Source organism: Camelus dromedarius, chromosome 7 (assembly GCF_036321535.1).
Source record: "Camelus dromedarius isolate mCamDro1 chromosome 7, mCamDro1.pat, whole genome shotgun sequence".
NCBI lineage: Eukaryota > Metazoa > Chordata > Mammalia > Artiodactyla > Camelidae > Camelus > Camelus dromedarius.
This window is the reverse complement of record NC_087442.1, coordinates 45,511,401-45,525,263: the sequence shown is the minus strand read 5'-3', so window position 1 is coordinate 45,525,263 and position 13,863 is coordinate 45,511,401.

Sequence of the window (13,863 nt, the reverse complement as noted above, 5' to 3'; positions counted from 1 at the left end):
GTCCTATGTTCTGTGTGGAACGGCAGAAAGATTTGGAAACATTGCGCAGGGCAATGCTAATTTGGACCAATTTGCTGAACTTTTCCCCTATTATATGGCATCCTTGTTAACCTTGTTAGCCTGTGCTGTCAGCAGAAAAGATTGCTGTGTAATAGCATTTTCTGCAACATGTCCTGTGTCTCCTGTGTCAAATATGGTAGTCACTAGGCACATGTGGCTTTTGAGCACTTGAATGTAGCCAGGAAAAAATAAGGAGCTGAGTTTTAAATTTTAATTTACCTGAACTCAAATAGCCATGCATTTCCAGCAGCTACCATATCAGATGGCTCACATCTATACATTTTCTTAGGCCATTACCTTTAGAATTTGAGGCATAAACAGAAGCACAGAGTAGGATGATTACTTTTTCACACAATGTGGGGCATGTTAATTAATTTAGCTAAATGTTATTAAGCTTTCCCCCGCCTTCATGTACCGATTTGCATGGGCTTAGTTTAATGTTATGAGATTCTTACATGTAACTTCTAAATCAAAGAAAATGAATCTCATCCTGTATTTGTCCTTTGAATCACACTCTAAAAAAAGGTGCACAGATATTTTAATGTGATGCCTTAAAACTGTTTACAAAAATCCTGTACACATCACGACTTAGGGAATCTTACACAAAATATCCTCTGTTCAAAAAGAATTCTAATGTTTCTTCAGCTAGTGAGGTCAATGATACTACAAAATATCATTTCCTTTAATGAAACTAAGATAAAACTGTTCTGTGATTTTCCTAAATTTCTCCTTACTGTTGTTTCTTTGCAATTTGAACTGAATGCCAATCTGTAAAGTTTTTTTTTTTTAATCTTAAAATGTTGAGTAAGTCACAATGCAGTATCACACAACATCAAAGTTCTTTATTAACCTAGCATATCTGGAGACCGGCTTTACGGAAGCAGTATTATGCAAAGAAGGTTGACTCAAAGATTCATTTGGCAGCAACACAGATGTGCCGAATGTTCATCATCAGATAAGAAGTCTTGGTTATATGGAGCGGAGCAAACAGGAATAATGTATACGAACCATTGAAAGATAATCCAGGACTTGCATTTTAAACAAAAGTTTAAACCTCTTATTCCACCACATCTAAATGCCTGAAAGGCTGACCATTAAACAGCCTACATTTTACTTTGAACTCAGGCCCCGATTTCTTGCTTCTTCCCCTCGTATTGCTAGAAAGAGGACTGAACCTTCACAACACGTGAGCTGTGTGGCCCTGACTCAGCGGCTCCCAGGTTCTCTGACCTTCAAATTCATTAAACTCCTGAGTTCTCACTCATGAAATGGGGACAATTCTGCCCAGCTTTCCATGTAAGTCTATACTGGGATCAAAATTCAAGTTAAGATAATGTTACTTGTAAGTAATAGAAGGGAATGGATAAGGATGATGGTTTTGATGATTCCTGTGTTGGGTTATAAATCCCTTGCCATATACAATGTTTGTGTCCCTCCAAATTCATATGTTGAAATCCTAAGCCCCAGTGTGATGGTATTTGGAGGTGGGGTGATTAGGTCATGAGAATAGAGTTCTCATGAATGGGATTAGTGCTCTTATAAAAGGGACCCCAGAGAAGTCCCTTGTCCCTTCCATCATATGAGGCCACAGCAGGAATATGGTTGGCTATGAACCAGGAAGCAGGCTCTCAGCAGACACCAAATCTGCCAGTGCCCTGATCTTGGACTTCCTAACCTCCAGTACTGTGAGCAATAAATCTGTGTTGTTTTTAAGCCGTTCAGTCTATGGTAATTTGTGACAGCAGTCCAAGTGGACTAAGACATCCCTAAGAAACAAGAATTTGATTTAAGAAATTCAATAATAGTAAACTTAAAAAAATTGCAAAACTATATTCCAAGAGATTCCCTAGTAGTATTTCTGAAACATTTTCAGCCTAACGACCCTTCCTGGAATAGGTTTAAAGGCATCATAGCACCCATCTATCATTGCAAATAATGATAACAATCCAACCAGTTACAGTAAGAACAATTCAACCTTCATTAATGAGATGCCTGTGAGCAACATAGCCATTATCAAGTAAATCTGTAAGAATTTATGAAGCTCTCCTCTGATCTTAGCTTTATTCTACATTCTAAGAGGTATAAATTGTGTATAAGTTTTTCACAGATGCCACTGTGTTTTTATTTTGATCCTTTTAATACTCGAGCTGGGGATTTAATATTCAAGCTGGGGATTATTCCTTCTATTTTCACAGGTGAGGAGACTGAGGCCCAGGGAAAGTAAGTGACTTTCCCCACCTCATTCAGATTAGGGGAACTTGACAGCAGCTGCTCTATTTGCAAACTTTGCCCTGCCCACTGATGTCTCATGGAAGAAGTAAGTCAAGATCAGGATGTAAATAACCTAGCTAAGAACATAATTGTGGCACAGATTAGAGAATAACAAAGTACTAAACCATGAGAAAGGCATTTAGAAAAGGGAATGAGAGGTGGGGATACAGCTCAGTGATAGAGTGCCTGATTAGCATGCACGAGATCCTGGGTTCAATCCCCAGTACCTCCATTAACAACAACAACAAAAAAGAGAGAGAGAAGGGGGTGAGTGTGGGCAGAATTAGCTAGAAAGGGCTTCATGGAGAATGTGAATGTTGAGCTGGGATTGAGGACATTCTGGGTGAGGTGACCAGCTAAGCTCAACACAGAGGTGGGTCAGCAGGGTGGCCAGGGTTGGCTGGACAAAGCAGGTTCCAGAATGGCTAAACTCATTCATCCATTCATTCATTCACACACTTACCATTATTTGAGCACCCAAAGCTGGACCCTGCACTAAGGACTGGGATATAAAGCTCAATAATAGCTTCTCAGGAAGTTTACCATCTAGTGAGGGAGGCAGATAATTACAGTGCATTGTTGAAAGTGCAGAGAAGGGAGAGTTAGAGTTTTTGGTGTTAGGTGCCTCCTTTCCACTCATACCTCCCTTTGTAGTCTCCTGACAAAGGAGCTGTAGATTTAAAAATCGATTGCCAAACAGAGAACAAAGTACCAGGTGGGCAAGTATCCAAAGAGGCCAAATGCAAGGCTGCCCTAAACTGAGTCAGGGTGCCTGGCTGCTGCCTGAGCCTCTAGAGCAGCCCAGCCCCAACACCAGATCTCAGCATCCCGGCAGGGAGTGGCAGGAACAGTGAGGTCTGTGGGCAGCCTCCCAAATCCACTTAACCAAACAACCACATAGACAAGAAGAGCCAGCCTGCCACATCCAGTAGCAGATGGAAGAAGAGAAGGGACCCTCATGAATGCCTATTACCTTCTGGTACAGCGTCCCTGCCCACAGTGCAATGTGGCCTCAAGAATCAGTCAGAAGAGCAGCTTCAATTCATTCAGAGGGAGCTCGTAAAGAGAATAGAGGAGGAAGGGTCCAGAAGCCTCTACTGGCCAAGATTAAAACAAGCCCTTTGAATTCAGTACACTTGGCTGTTATTCCGTACTTCAGGACAGAGGTATCTCCTCCCTTTCTAACAGGAAATGGGTATGAGGTGTTTCAGGAGCTGTGAAGGGGCACCCACCCCAGGCAGGTAGAGCAGTGGAGGCAGGTCAGACTTCCTGGAGCTGCTGATGCTTGAGCTGAGGTTTGAAGGCAGAGCACCAACTGCCAGATGAAGAACGCAAGATAGGAGGTAGAGAACATGCGGGTAGGAGAGAGCAATGCATAGTTCGAGTAGTTTTTAATTATTCTTGATTCCTATGCTTTGAAAGTTATCACGTGCTAGGCTTGGACCCCTGAGTTACTATTATAAAGGGAAAATCCCGTTCAGGATGAAATCACGTCCCATAGCTGCCCCCACCTCTTTTTTTCCTAGGCATTTTCTCCCTCTCCAATCCCAACTGCTCTTCCTATAGACTTGGCTCTGGGGAAAAACCAGCCCCTCTAACAGTATTCTTCATTTAGCCAAATCAGGACTCGCCTTCTCAGCCTGAGCTATCTTAATCGTGATCTTATGGGCCAGACTTACAAGTTCAAAGAATAAATGTTTTAGGATTGGTTCTGCTCCCTAATTCAGGAAGGAGGCAAGTCACTATCTCTTTTTACAATATTTTAGTTTCCTAAATACCTTTCAGCCTCTTTCTCCTGCCTAAACGAGGGTCAGGACAGAGGAGCAGACATAAGGAGAAGGAACACTCAGCACTGGTTTGGGACTTCCACACCATAGTACAAGGCTTCCCACTATGTTAAGATGACTGTCCAAAGCCAGGCCTGTGTGCAGACTCCACATGCCATACTGATGACAGGAAAGCAACATGAGGGTGAGTAATTGTTCCCTTCTTTCTTTCTAATACATACGCATTATGCTTATATGGTTACTTATTACTATGTATACAACAAAGTTTTTCTCCTCTATGCAGAACATTGAAATCAGTTACAATGTCATCCGAATTCAACAAATACCTTTCCCATCATCATAAAGGAAAGCAGCCCTTTGAATGAGATGTTTCAGTGGAATATTCTTCCATTGTGCTTTGTGGGTAGGAGGATTATGATATAGTCACGATGAAACTATTGCCTTTTCTTCTGCCTATTAATTAGCACAGTGTGAAATCACACGATCTTTTTCTCTTTTTCAAATTGGAGTGAAATAACATATAATTAATTGTATATCACCCCAGCTCATTTTTTAATGTGCTAAGTAGTAGCTATCAATTTGAGTTTGTTCTAATGCTGCAGGATGGAAACGCTTTGCAGTGATGGGAATAGGGTGATTGTGCAGATGATACCTGCTTTGCTGCCTGACATGTAGTAGGTGCACAGTGAGAACCAGTGCAGTCTGGGTTGATTATGATGATTGGGAGTGATCCCGGAGGAGCCAGAACCAATGCAATGCTTGGTGAACAACCTCAAAGGATTATTCGCCATCCTTTGGGAGATGTAGGTACCATCTATGCAGGACCTTGACAAAAGTATAGGATTTTAATTACCCACAACTTCCTGGTGCTCTCAGAGTTGCTGGTTAATAGAGTATTCTTTCTCATCATCTTAGGCATTTGATTCACCTTAGATTACCTTTAGTATCAAGTTCAAAAAGAACTTTCTTTTCAACCTTGAATATTGTGGTTCTAATATTCTCTGAAGTACCTTTAGGTCACCAATAATTCTTCCCTGGTTTTGAGTTTAATGATAATTTTGGAGTTCTCGCAAATTGTTACCACTTACGTTGCTAATTTATTGACATATTATAAAGATGCTCTATTGACATATTACACATTTTACTAATGTATTGATTCTAATTTGGGGTGACTCTAGTTTGTCCTTAGGCAAATTATTTTGATATTTAAACTTGTAAAGGATTTGGTCCTTTAAAAAAAAACAACACTGTTTTACCTACAAGACACAGATTCCTTTAATTCCCAAACTAATTCTAATTTCAGGATTCTTTGTTTTCCCAAAAGTTAATTGAGTTTGAAACTTGATTTGTTCAATGTACTTGTTTGAAATTTGACTTGATTCATTAGTTTGGTTGCTTCACTATGATATTATGAAGCAATTTAAAGTAGAAATGAGAACCTTTGGGTAGAATATAAAAACCACATTTTACTCTTTCTTCTCACTCAGTAACACCTTGCTCTTTGAATATCATCTACTTGGGAGAATAGCATCGTTCAAATGATTATTCAATTAAAGTTTGCCTAGAATAACTTGAATGTTATTTGTTCTTATTTCTACATCTTTTCTATCGCTGGCAAGTCTTTTCAAATCATAGTGACCTGCTAAATTAACTGGCCTGTGAATTTCCATGCAAGAATAAGCAATGTTGGCAAGAACATACTTAATATAGTCATTCCTCCTAACAGACTGAATTATTGACCAAGTTATAATGGAGCCAGCTGATCTCTGATGAGTTTCTAGAGTCCCAAGGATGTTATCAATTCCTGAAACATTTATTGAATAGTCTCTCTGTGACAGGCACTCTGCTAGATCCTAAGTGTTATATAAAGATGAGTGTGACAGTTTCTCTGCTCTTAAAGACCTAGCAATTTATGAAGGAGATAGACACATGCTTAAGTGACTGTACTACAAGGCAGATAATAATTGAGGTTTAAATAGAAGCATAAAGTAATTACCATGGGAGAACAGGGGAGGCTGAAATCATTTCCACTTGTGTGTGTAGGGAGAGGGCAGTGTTACTCGAAGTGGACTCTGGTGAATGGCAGTTGTTCAATAGTTTGCTCTTTACTACTGTGGATCTCAAGGTCATTATTAAGTTCGTTATATCCTTAGAAAAAAGGCTGTGCTGGTGCCCAAGCAAGCTCCCTGTGGGATTCTGAGAGGGCTGTCTGGGGACCTGGTGATTGGCCATCCATTTTGGAGTCAGCATCAATTGTCTGAGTTGATACAAATGGGAAGCAGGATGAGAGTGAAGACGGTGGCGGCGGGGATAGGATGGCGTCTGATGCTCTCTTAATACTCACATCTCCACCTTGAAAATGAGGGGCTCGTTTGGGCAACAAAACTAAAAGTACCATGTTTTTGGAAGAAGTGGTATTCTAGGCAGAGGACAGGCTACACTGGGGTCTAAGTGGCGAAGTGTAACAGGAGAGATATTTCTCTTTTCTCCCACACTCAGCCCCTGGGGCCTCAGGCGACTGTCAGAGATCAAGTGTGGAGCCCAGCAGTGTAACAGAACGAACTCTGCACTTGACATAGCAGGCTTCTCACGAAGGGCTCCAGCAGCTATGACTGACACAGGCAGATCACTTTGGGGTGCTGGCCTTGAAGGGTCCCCCATCATTCTGGTTTTCCCAGGACTTTCCCAGGTTTAGCACTGAAAATCCTTCATTCCAGAAAACCCTTCAGTTCCAGGCAAACCGGGGCAGTGGATCACCCGACTTGGGAAACAATCCACTATTTGTGATCTCGTTTTAAGGGAAAATATGTTCTGAGTGCCAAACTACTTACAAGTGAGGATCTCAACCAGTCATCAGCCTCTACACGCCTGAACACAAACGTTCAACTGCATGTTCTTTTCCTAACTGAACTTACAGTACCCTATTTTCTCTAGATAATTGTGAAAGGTGATTTAAAAATATTCCCAAGATAGGAAAACACCAGCTGTGAAGACATTAAGAATGTCTTTTCATTTCTAGACCAGCCACTTTCTTATTCTAACAGTATGAACACATTGCTTCCGTGAATGCATAAATATTTAATTTCATGGATAATTAACTCTTTATAAGAAAAATGATTTCAACTTGAAATCTTAAATAGCTATTTGCCTTCTGAAGTTATAAGTTTTGCAGGTTTTTTTTTTTTGTGATAAGAAATAGGATGTGAGGGAGCTAATATTTGTTGACAAGCTGGTATAAACTGGCCCTTTATTTACTTTAATTCTTTTAATCCTCATAAAAAATAGGAAACACAAGTAAGGCTGGACATATTTTACAGATGAGGAAACTGAGGCATAGAAAGGTGAAATGAAACTAGGCAACAAAGCTGGTAAGTCGTGGGGTTGGAACTCCAACCCAGGCCAGTTTGACTTACCTCTGGGGATTTTAAATCATTATTATTCTCTCAGTAGAATTCTAACCTACTGTTTCATTATGTATGATCACCATGGTCATAAATGCCAGGCAGCATAGAGAACTGCTGAGGTGGACTATGGAGTCAGAAAAGACTGGCCTCTTTTATCATTATGCAGTGACGCCCCTCTACTCCCTAAATGCATTCCCTGAGAGTCCAGTGTGTCTAATACTAATCCAGCTACACTAGCTTTTTAAACTTTGGTATTTACCTATCTTCTTTCATCCATTTACCTTCAACCTTTCTGAGCCTTCAAGTTCTAGTTGTAGCTGTTATTTAAAAAATGGTAATTTAAAAAGTAAATAGTAAGCCCTTTTAACCAGCAAGTTTAGACTGTTTACATTTACTATGATTATTCATGTGTTTTGATTTATTTCTGCCATCTTACTGTGTTCTGTTTCTTTACTTCCTTTTTTCTATTTCTTGCCTTCTGTGGAATAAGTCATTTCCTCCTCTTTTTTTCCTCTACTAGTTTGTGTATTATATTTTCTTTCCTTCTTCTGAACAACATAATGGCATTAGAATGAGTTCAGCTCCAATAACCTCTAGCCATTTTGCTTGTCTGTCCTCCCAAACTAGACATTATTATTTCTGTTTATTTTATGTGGTCAGTGGTTACTTATATGTACCCCTGTCCAGCTATTTTTTGTTCACTGTTGCTACTTTCAGTATATTTCTTCATTCTGTGTTCCATTTCCTTCTTCCTAAAGTTTATCCTTCAGTAGTTTGTTTAGACAGGGTCTTGAAATGGTAAATTCTTTCAGCCTTTTTCTGAAAATGTCTTACTTCACTTTACCTGGACACAGTATTCTACATCTCCAGTTATTTTTCCCCGACACTCTGCAGCAGGAATTCCACTGACTCTTAGCCTCCCTGTTGATTTTCAGAAATCTGTAGTCTTTCAAATTCGCTTTCTTCTGTAGACCATCTACCTTTTCCTCTAGGGTTGCTTTTAAGAATCTGTCTTTGTCATGGTGGTCTGAAATTTCACAATGATGTGTTAAGACAAAAGATTTCATGTTTTTAACTCTAAGGATTCAGGTCTTGTATCAGCTCATGGACACTCTCTCTTTGAATGTTGCTTCTCTCTTATTTTCTCTCTTCTTTTGTTCTTGAAATTCTCTTGACTAAACCTTCTTATTCTATATTGCAAATTTTAAAATTGCTTTCTTATTTCTCATCTGTTTATTTATCGATGCTGTGTTCTGAATGACTTCTTTAAATCTGCTTGCTAGTGTCTGACTTTCTCTCCAGCAAGTCTAATCTGCTGCTTAACCCATCCATTGAGTTTTAATTTTAATGGCTTTCATTTTAAATGATATTTAGAATTTCTATTTTGTTGTTTTGAATTTTTCTATTTTTTCACAATCACTTATTCTTTACTTAAGGCTTTGATTCATTTTTATGTTTCTCATTATTTGAATTGTTTTAAATACAGCTCTGTTATGTGCTCTTCCAGATTGTTGGCTTGTATTTCAAGTCCTCGAGGCTCTACTGCCCAGTGTGTTCCATTTTCTCACTCCTACTCCTCTTTTTTTCCCCATCCCTATAGAGACTCCATAAAACTTGGATTAGGAAATGTTTCTTCCTTCAAGGTGGTTTTGTGTCTGCACCTACCAGGTGACTCACCAACCACTTAATGTTGATTTCTCAGCTTCGTGTGTCCTGGATTATGGAGGTAGTCTAAATTTAACTTTTCAACCCACATGAGGGTCAACATAGGGTTTTAATTTCCTGTGATTTCTTCTCCCATCCAGAGCCTTCGCATTGGCAGGCAAGCTAAGCCAGTGGGCATCTTTTTTGCTATTCCATCCTTTCATTCTCTATTATTTCTGCAATAAATGGCTATTTAAGGACCCTGTATTTATGCTGAAATCTCAGTGCCACCCAAGTGAAGTTTGTGGCTGAAGGCCTAGTCTACTGAAACCAAGGCTTCTGCATTCCTTGAACTTTCTCCCAATATGATCTTAAAGAGGATGCGGCATAAGCACATTTGCTTAGATCTTTGCTTTTTAGTTTCCTTTCCATTTCTGGTACCTGGATAATTCTCCCTTCTTTTTGTCAGCTCTGTTTTGCATTTAAAAAAATTATATATTTGATTCATCATTTCTTGTTTGTTGGTGTCATCTCAGTACTTGATTGTCACTGAACTGGAGTTCACAGTTGCTGATTGTTTCCTCATTGCTATGGTCCATGTGTGTACAAAAGGGCAGCCATCCCTCAGCACCTGTGTGAGTGAGAGTTACACAATCATGTTTAGACTAGTGTATCAGAAAGGCTGTCATCAAAGAGAAAGAAAGATGCACATAAATTTATGCCACAAGTAGTTAAGGAAACCACAGAGTAGTGAGAAAATCAGCTCCAACTTAACACGTAGGAAATTGAAGAAAGAACGGGTTGCTCCAGTCTTTACTACCTTCATGACCTTGAGCAAGTCACAATCTCTCTCTTATTTTCAGCCTCTGGAAAATACTTAATACTAACCTTGTCTAACTGTTAGAATTAAATGAAGAGAATACATAAAATACTTGGTAAAACAGTGGGTGCTCAATAGATTATAGTTCCCCTCTTCCACCAAGACAGAGAGAATAGACATGCACATTGTCACATCATTGATTAGAGATGATTCAACCAAAAGGGACTTCAGCAGCTAATTTACATGCATAGTCAGTCTGGCCTTTAGAAATCTGGAGTACTTAAGGGTCCAACGGAGAAAAAGGGTCAATAAAGATGCAAACCCTGACTTGTCCATCAGTACCCAGCTTATTGAAGATTCACAGCCTCTGAGTCTCATATTATGGGATCTCTCTAAAACAGTTGGCTGTCACTGTGTTTGGAAGATCTGAGTGGGGTCATTGCTTTCAACTCCTGTTGAATCTGATCTTATCAAAGAATGACTTCGGTGTAGAAACCCATGTATAACTGCAGAATGTCTCCCCTTGATGCAGCCTTTATTCTCCTACATCTCAGCTGTTAATGGGTAAAGGGAGGTAGCAAGTGGAGAAGACAGCCATTCCCTGGCCATTCCTCCCACTGACAAAATCTATGTCAGAATTCCACAAGGATCAGGAGTTAGAAGGGACTTGAGAAATCATTGAGCTGTTGGGAATTGTCTGATCTTGTTCCTGCTATCAGTCCCTAGCAGACCTGGTTGGTAGTTGTTCATAACAATATGATGAATAATAAAGGAGTACAGTGAACTTACTGTAGAGAAACTGCTTACAGTAGAGAACTAAAAATAATCTTCCACATTGTTAACATTGCAGTTTTGAAGATTGGGATTTGCCAGAATGTTAAAGGTAGGCAGCTTTTGTCATCTACAGTAAAGAAATCTATTTATGGCATGTACTGTGTCTCAGATGTTTAAAAAGAAAAAAAAGCAGTCATGGGAATTTCTTTATTCTACCCTACTGGAACGGAGTTTCCTCACAGTGCATCTTTCCCATTGATAGTAAAGAGAGTTAGACTTGCCAATTGAACGCCTCTCAATTTCCTCTGCCTCATTTTAGGTAGATAATAAATTTTGAACTCTACATCTAGACTTTTTCTCCTGCAAAGATTCCCCTTCTTCCTCCTAAGATATAATCTAAGTGCAAGGAGAAGCTTGTTGTTGAAGTCAGGACTCTGAGCTCAAAGGCCATCTGTCTCTGGGGACTTTTTCTTGCCCCTAAAGAAGCTATAATTGATTTTCAGTGGTGTGTGGGCAGCAGTGGCCTCTGCCCTTAGGGAATCCTCTCTTGAAGTGTTCTAGGCTGGAGTGATTTGTGATCCCCGCTCTCAGTGTGGCCCACGCATGGTGGGTCCTGTCTGACTGAACCTTCACTTGCCTCTCACTGTGCTTCTGATCCACTGAGGCCTGACTGTGAATCCCAGCAGGCAGATTGGACAGCACAGCCCCTTCTCAGGCCTCTGCTAGAGGGACATTTACCTTCACCTTAGCACTCGAGTCCCTGCCAGCATGCTCAGCTGCCTTCCCTGTAGGCCGAGAACTTCTAGATCCCCTCTGTACCCACTCAGAACACAGGGAAGCATGGGGGGAAAATGCGGGCTGTCTTACCCCCTTGACCCCTAAACATTCCAGATTACCACTTCTCCCGTACTCTGCACCCTGTGTTTGAGAAGGACATCCTACCAACCTCTTTACTCTTTCTGGACTTTCTATATTCTTACTCCACCCCTAGCCCTCACCACCATACACACTAAGTTAACCCCAAAGAGCAGTAGCGTCTGAGCCCTAGTCTTACCTCATCCATCTTTTGCTCTCTCCCTGGCAAAAGGACCCCTGTATCATATCCCCTCTTTTTTTCTACCTTATTTGTTCTGGGAATAACTCGCCCTCCCCTTCCCTAGAGTCATAATAAAATACCATTCATGACAGAAGGGACTGCATTTAATAAAGGGATTGCTGAGAGGAGAAATGCCTCAAGAGGTACATCAATGATATTGTCCCTGTCACACATTCGAGGACAAGTCAGCAGGCTCTGGACTGAGGCAGGAGTTACTGCACTTCTCTAAACCTCAGAGTCTTCATAATTCCTGCCTCTGATAAGACGCTGCAGGTTGTTGATATGAAAACACTTTGTAAACACTAAAGCACTATACAAATGATAGTCACAATTATTATTGGTGCTGTTATTTATTATTGAAGACTACATAAGTAATTTTAAATCCGTTTTTTTGACTCATTGCAAAATGCCCTTGTAATCTATAAATGTTTTTCACATACTATATGTAAAAAGTGCCCAAGGAACACTGTGTGATGTTAGTTCATCGACCACATAAGGTTTTCTTTTTTAAGAAAAACGTGAATTTTTTTTCTAATTTATTTGAATAATACAATTTGGGGTTTTGGTAAAAATGTAATTCTGCAGCCATGTTCCCTAATATTTGGCTTGTGAATCTGGATGATGCGCTTCGAAGAAAGGAAATACTACCTATGTATGCGTGACCTGAGAGTCTTGTGTGAAAGGTTAAATCCTAAAGCGGCGCGACGTACATACGCCCTGACGTCCTGACGCCGTGACGCCCTGACGTCCCGACGCCCTGACGTCCTGACGTGGGTGCCGCCCACACCCCCACGTCAGGACGGGGCCCTCAGTTCCCCGGGTGTTGGGAGATTTGGCGAATAATGGCGCTCAGCTGAGTCTCTCATTGAGCACTGTCGTCGCCGGGGAGAGCTGTTTAGCACGAGGTCAGCTCTCCGCCCACGACCGCGCAGCGCAGACCTGGAAAGCCGCAGGCCCTCGCCCTAACCTGGGACAACTCCAAAGGGCCCTGCCAGCTCGGGAACTCCCGCTGGAGGCCTTTTCGGTGACGGCGCGGTAGTTCCTCTGTCCAGTCACGAGCGCACTGCCCAAGGGACTCCGTGCCTGCAAGCCTCCGTCCCAGAGACCGTGTACCGGGGACCAGCCTGCGACGTCCCGGCCCTGCTGCGCCGCTGGTGAACGCAGGTGAGAGCGGGGCTGAGGGCTGTTAGCGCGAGTGGACACGGCTGCTCTCAGCTGCCCTTCCAGGGCCTTCCCGGCAGCGGGAGGGGGGTGATTTGTCCTTGTTCACTCTGCATGGAGCTGATTAAAAATTCATTTAGGCAACAGGAAATGGTGGAGCCTTCTGGAGCAGCAGCAATGTTGAGTCAATTGGGAGGATGTTTGCTAACGAGCTTATGTTTAGGGATCAATGTTTTTCCATTGACCAATCGCTTAAACTGTTTTCAACGGCAGAGGAATTGGCATTACCGGCGGTGTAGTAAAATTCCTGTCTCTCACTTGTATCGATTACAGAGCAACGGCTTATCTTAAAATACTGTAAGAAAAAGCTGAGGAAACTTCACAATACGCTAAAAATACCAACTTTTATCCGTTGTTTACTTATTAGAAGAAAACCTCAATTCACCTATCAATTGGCAAAGGTGACAAATGGTAATAATGTTTAATATGGGTGAAGCCATGAGAAAATAATCACTGTCCATAGAACATTATAAAAATGTCAATTCTCTCCCAAATTAAAGTCAGTGAAATACTTTTTATAAACCCCATTAGGATCTTTATAAGCAGATTCTAAAATTTATTTGAAAGAGAAAACAAAAAGAATATAAAAACTTTTTTTGATAAAGGGCAAGTAAGGACTTGCCCTACCAAATAAAAAAAAATTAAACTATAAAACTATGGGGAAATTTTTATAAAACTAAAGAAATGAAGAGTGTGGTATTTGTGCAGGAAGACAAATTGATCAGTGACACAGAATACAGCCTGAAGGAACCCCACCCATGGATGGTAGGGAATTTGTTATATGAC